The sequence below is a fragment of the Solanum stenotomum genome, chromosome 5 (genome assembly GCF_019186545.1).
Source record: "Solanum stenotomum isolate F172 chromosome 5, ASM1918654v1, whole genome shotgun sequence".
Classification (NCBI taxonomy): Eukaryota; Viridiplantae; Streptophyta; class Magnoliopsida; order Solanales; family Solanaceae; genus Solanum; species Solanum stenotomum.
This window is the reverse complement of record NC_064286.1, coordinates 42,037,733-42,044,540: the sequence shown is the minus strand read 5'-3', so window position 1 is coordinate 42,044,540 and position 6,808 is coordinate 42,037,733. Positions and strand designations below refer to the sequence as shown.

The window sequence follows — 6,808 nt, the reverse complement described above, 5'->3', positions numbered from 1 at the left end:
CTAAGCAGAACTCTTATAGGATATTGTTAGGGGATCAACAATGCTTTCTTCATAGATTTTTGCAGTATTGCATTCCTTAACAATAGCAATGTGCTTGAATTTTTTAGTTGAACCATCAAATATCATGATTTTTTCGGGAATCAAGTGTAAAATGTCACCCTTATCTGAGTGGCGAAGGTATATAGAAAATATGAAAATGGGTGAATCAAACCCATACAACACAACATATTGAGGATATTCTATGGTGAACCGTTTCATCCATGATACATTAACTCTGCAATCTTTCAAAATCAAGACATCAGAAGTACCTGGATTACAAGTATAGAGCACAGAAAGGCCACTTTCCACAACTCCCAGTTTGATATTAAAAACTTCTTCTCCACAAATGGGAAGCTCCAAGATTCCCATGTCTCGTCTACTACATCAAAATAAATGATGTTGCACACATTGTAATCATGAATACCCGTGGATGCAGCCCAACACATCTTCCCATTGATAAATTTACTCAAATAATTTAATAGAAAGATTCCTTGAAGCTGGTCATGGAGTGTTGTCCAAGAATCAGTTCTCGAATTGTAAATATTGACAACAACCCTCGTGTTGGAAAACTCACCATTGTAAAAATTACGACAATGATCAATAAATAGGGCTTTATAATCGTTACGTGAGTCATCTTATCCAAAACCATATTTGGTATAGCGAGAGGTACCCCACGACGACTTAAGCAATTTCTTAGACTTCCTAATGGTAAGGTTCCATATATATGTATCCCTTCTGTGATTGAAAAGACAAATCAGCCCATTGACAGAACCCACAAAGAAAGGTGGTGAACAGGGAGGATCCATGTGAAATAGCTCGTGAGTGAGTTGTTGTTTGCTAAATAGAGGAGGGAGTGAACAAAATCTTATATTTTCAAAGATGCCTGGAAATAGAACTCTATGATGTTATTTTAATTTGAGATGGGTATTCACAAAATCGGGGCTAGATATGAGTTGATGCCATGATTTCGACACACACATACATTTCAAGAGAGACTTTGTGGGCAGCCTTAAGAGAATGTCTGTTATGATTTCATTTGGGAGTATCGAATCATGATTTTTAGTGAAAATGAAATGATACCATGAGAGAAGGAATTTGAATAGAATGGTCTGATGAATCCAATCCCGAAAAGCAAGAAACGGAAACATGGTAGAATATTTTTCTCTGAAGTAAGGAAGTAGCAGAACAGTGAAGTAGGATTTGAGTCTAAAATTGTGTTCTCTTAAAATGACTTTGTCTGGCTCATATATTTATATTCCTTCAACAAAATAAGATAAGAAAGAATTTAAAGAGATTCAATATGATCCACTATCTATTATGTATATATTTAGAATAATTTTAATCATGTAGAAATAGTGTTAGTATTTTTCTATTAAAGGGGTTCATCCCTCTTTGGGTCCGCCCTTGATCCGCGTATATTTAGATGTGTAATGGATAATTTCATAAATAACTTTAATGTATTTCTATATCTTATCTCTAGTTAATTTGAATGTATGAAATAGAGGGAGAATATTAATTGTTTTTCCTTAAAAAATCATAAATAATAAAGGAGATTTTATTAATTTACTATTTATGCATCAATCCAAATTGACATAATACATAAATATGTCATTTAACTTGGCCACCAAATATGGGGCTTCCTACTTCTAGAATAAATATGATTTTATGTTAAATATTTTAATTATTTTATTTTATTTAAATAAATTGTTTTTGGCGTTTGTACATAAACATAAATCCTAATTTGTATAGAAGTAGATATTTGTAGTACAATGGGATTGAGAAGTATTGCCTAAATTCTTTATTTACCAAAAAATAAACTTCCAAATATCAATAATTAGATCTGGAGCATTTCCATAATTGCTAAGTTTAATTGATACATCTAATAATACTCTTTCACCCTGAAATGAAAAGCAGGGAACAATCCACAAGTCGGAATCAGTGGTATGAATCTGTGATATAAATTTGCTTCAAATATCTAATTATACAAAATAGATATTAGCTTCAATCCATGTATTCAGTGTTCAGCATTAGTTTCCACTTCCTGAAATACAATAGTACAAAACAAGTTAAACGTTGCATCTCTCAGTAGTAAAAGAAAATCAAATTAAACGGTAATAATTTAATTACATATAGGGTGAATTAGAAGTTCAGCAGTAGTACTTTAATGCTTTACATTCAACTAACCAAAAATGAGTCCACATGTATATTGTTAAAGATTTATTGCTTTAGAACATAAACACTATAATAGAGGATTACGCGCAATGCACGTGTCCAGAAACTAGTATAATATAAGGAGAAATACTTATTCAATGTCTCGTCCAATATTTGACAGAAAAAGAAGTGCAAAAAGAGCATACCAGCTAAACTAAGCAGAATTCTTGCCAGATAACAATGCTTTCTGTGTAGGTTTCTACAGGATTGCATCCCTCAACATCAACAGCGGGCTCTAGTATTTTAGTTAATTACTTTCAATTATATATATTTTATTATTTCAATTGGATCTTCATCTCTATTTTACTGTTTAATTTAATTACTAACTCTCCCTGTGCATATTTATTTGTCGACTCCTAACAAATCATTTACTATATCACTCCTAGACTATTGATAATGTTAGCTATGGAACACAATAGTGATGATTCTGAAATTGAGAGCTACAGAGTTGAGTAAGAAAGCAGCGAGACATGGACAATGTGGCTGGTTATACCATATGCTATTCATCAGAGAAATCAATGTACACAGTTCTATAATCAATTAAGCTATTTTAACCGATCCCAATAGCTGAAATTAGCTAATAAATAGATTTCTTAACTCTTCCATATATGGTTTTCCCTTTATGAATTTCCCGACTATGGTAAGTTTACTGTAAGATTAAAGAAAGTAATCTTGGCATTAAAGAAGACAGCCAGTTCCCATGTTGAATATCAATAGTATTAGAAGCTGTTGTAGATCAATAATTAGATCTGGAGCATTTTCATAGTTACGAAGTTTATTAGAACAAGTCATGATTCGAGACTACCCTTAGTCATAACACACGATGCCCATAGAGTCATAAGTGACCCAAACTTTTAGATGAGATGGTCACACCTCAACAGAATTGTAAAATACAAAGAGAATGGAGCAATCTTACTTCATCTATTAATCCAAAAGGAGATCTATTTGTAGGTGTACATATAATCTATCTAAGGAAAACAGATAATCTATCTAAGGAAAACAAAATCAGAAAATCCCTAAATATCTCTATCTATGATTGTGCTATGTATTCTATAGGAAAATATGTCTATGTACATTCTAACACTCCCCCTCAAGTTGGAGCATAGATATTAATCATGCCCAACTTGTTACAAAGATATCCCACCCGAGTTCCAATTAAAGCCTTCGTAAATTTATCACCATATCACCCAATTGCTCTCCTGTCTTTACATATCCAGTAGAAATCATGTTCTCTTGAATCTTTTCACGAACAAAGTGACAGTCAACCTCAATGTGTTTCGTCCATTCATGGTACACTGGATTTGAGGCAATGTGTAGAGCTGCCTGATTATCACACCAAAGTTTTGCTGGAGACAAAGGGTTCAAACCGATCTCAACTAAAAGGTGATGAATCCATAGTATTTCACATGTGGATTGAGCCATAGCTCTATACTCAGATTCTGCACTAGATAGAGATACAACAGTTTGTTTCTTACTCCTCCAAGATACCAAATTTCCACCAATAAAAACGCAATAGCCAGTAGTAGATCTTCTATCAATTCTTGATCCAGCCCAATCAGCATCTGCAAAACACTCAATACGAGTATGTCTGTGGTCGCTATACAAAATGCCAAGGCCAGGTGCTCCTTTCAAGTAGCACAAGATTTGTTCCAAGGCTGCCCAATGTTTGATTGTCGGTGCAGACATAAATTGACTAACACTACTGACTGCATATGCAATATCTGGACGGGTCACTGTGAGGTAGTTCAATTTCCCAACCAATTTCCTATATCTTTCTAGATCATCAAGAGGATCACCATCATCCTTAGTAAGATGAACATTAGGAACCATTGGTGTGCAACATGGTTTGGCTCCCAATTTTCCAGTTTCTGCAAGTAGATCAAGTACATACTTTCTTTGGGACAAGAAAATTCCTTTCTTGCTTCTTGCTATTTCGACACCCAAGAAGTATTTCAGTTGCCCCAAATCTTTGGTATGAAATTTGGCATGTAAAAACTCTTTCAGAGAAGAAATTCCTGCACAATCATCTCCTGTAATAACAATATCGACAACATAAACAACTAAAAGAATAATACCAACTGTTGACTGTCTATAGAAAACTGAGTGATCGCACTTGCTCTTCTTCAATCCAAATTCCTGAACTACATCGCTAAATTTTCCAAACCAAGCACGAGGACTTTGCTTTAGACCATATAGAGATTTTCTCAGATGACAAACTTTCCCATACTCCCCCTGAGCAACAAATCCAGGTGGTTGCTCCATATACACTTCTTCATTGAGATCACCATGAAGAAATGCATTTTTGATATCCAACTGATGTAAGGGCCAATGCTTAGAAGCAGCCAAGGAAATAAACAAGCGAACAGAGGTGAGCTTGGCTACCGGGGAGAAGGTGTCAGAATAATCTACACCATAAGTCTGGGCATAGCCTTTAGCCACAAGTCTGGCCTTAAGTCTTGCAACAGAGCCATCAGGATTAACTTTGACCGCGAAGATCCATTTGCATCCAACTGCTTTCTTTCCTTTGGGTAAATCTACCAAATCCCAAGTGTGATTTTCATCTAAAGCATGTATCTCCTCAAGCATTGCATCATGCCATCCAGGATGGTTCAAGGCATCCTTCACTGTTTTGGGAATAGAGATAGAGTCTAGAGAGGCAAGATTTTCTGGAGGATCAAGTGGAGTAACATCTGATGATAAAGGAATTGTATCAACGATTTCCCGCCTCCTCGAGTAAACTTGAACAATTGGCTGTCTTGCTGGCGCAGATACAATAGGGGTTGATGGCACAATAGTGGATCGGTGCTCAACATAAGGACTAGGATAGGGAACAACATCTTCTGACTTTTCTATCACAACACGAGTAACCTGGTAGACTAACCACTCTTCTTCCTCCCCCTGACTTGTAGAATTGGGAGGTGCATAGAAGAATGGTGTAGTCTCAGAAAATACCACATCAATTGACACCAAATATCTACCAAGCGCAGTAGAATAACACCGATATCCCTTTTGAAGGCGAGAATAACCCAAGAAAACACACTTCAATGTCTTGGGGTCCAACTTTGTAACAGATGGTCGAACGTCTCGAACATAACATGTGCTTCCAAATACCTTAGGTTCCACTGGAAATAGTGATTTATTTGGAAAAAGAACATTATAAGGCACATTACCAGCAAGCACAGTTGATGGCATGCGATTTATCAAAAAACAAGCAGTAGAGACCGCATCAGCCCAAAATTGTTTAAGAACCTTCATTTGGAACAAAAGCACTTGACCTGTCTCTAGTAGATGACTATTCTTCCTCTCAGCAACTCCATTTTGAGAGGGTGTATCAACACGAGGACTGATGGAGAATACCGTGTTGTCTCATGTATGATCTAAATACTTCTGACATATATTCTTTAGCATTATCGCTCCTTAGAATACGAATTGAGGCATTGAATTGAGTTTTGATTTCAGCACAAAAGGCAAAAAAATGAGTAAACACTTCAGATCGACTCTTCATAAAGTAAATCCAAGTCATTCGAGAAAAATCATCTACAAAAGTGACAAAATATTTATGCCCTGTTTTAGAAACAACTGGACATGGTCCCCATACATCAGAATGAACTAACTCAAAAGCTGATGTAACTCGATTATTAATCCTTGGACCTAACGAGATACGATGGTGTTTTGAAAATCGACATGACTCACAGTCCAAGGAAGAAATATTCTGAAATTGTGGACAAAGCTTCTTCAATAGAGGTAGAGAAGGATGTCCTAATCGACAATGTGCTTCAAATGGAGATACAACACTAGAGCAGGCAATAGATCGAGACTCCCATTCATCGAGGATGTAGAGATCATCATATAAATGTCCTTTTCCAATTACCTGATTCGTTGTAAGATCACGAAATAGACAGTGATCGGGAAAGAACGAGATATAACAATTAAGGTCTCTGGTAAGTTTACTGACAGATATCAAATTGAAAGCCAATTTTGGTAGACTTAACACAGATGACAAGGTAATAGAGAAGGTTGGTTTAACAGCTCCAGACCCAACACTGTTACAAGTTGAACCGTCGGCTACAGTAACGGGAGATGGTGTTTTGTGTGGTTGAAAGCTTGAAAAGATATTAGGATTACCTGTCATGTGATTTGTAGCACCTGAATCAATAACCCATTTATTTGAAGCGGTAACAAGACATACTTTATCGGACTTAGCAAAAGCAGTAACTGAAGTGGATTTTTGATTTCGAGAGAAATTAGCAAACTCCTCAACCGAAACCAAATTCATTTTGTCAGATGATGGACTAGAAGCACCAAGAACTTCAGACCTTTGAGTTACCAAATTATGATCAGTCATTGGTCCAATTAAATACTCAATATAACAAAAATAAATTGAGAGATGAAACCAACAAAATGCTACGAAGGAGAAATATCCCAACAGATTTCCAGATGTTCAAGAGTCAATAGAGCTTGGTTGATCCAATCAAACTAATTCTTCACTTAGAGTAAACAATCAATCAAGCCAGAGAGAGGAAGATTCGACCAAAATTTTAGCAGTAATTTAACACCA

General features: G+C 35.8%; 1 pseudogene; it reads right to left on the bottom strand.

The window, feature by feature from the left end:
- LOC125864861 (F-box/kelch-repeat protein At3g23880-like) lies at nt 1–1,187 on the bottom strand (annotated as a pseudogene).
- Between the last annotated feature and the right edge of the window lie 5,621 nt (nt 1,188–6,808).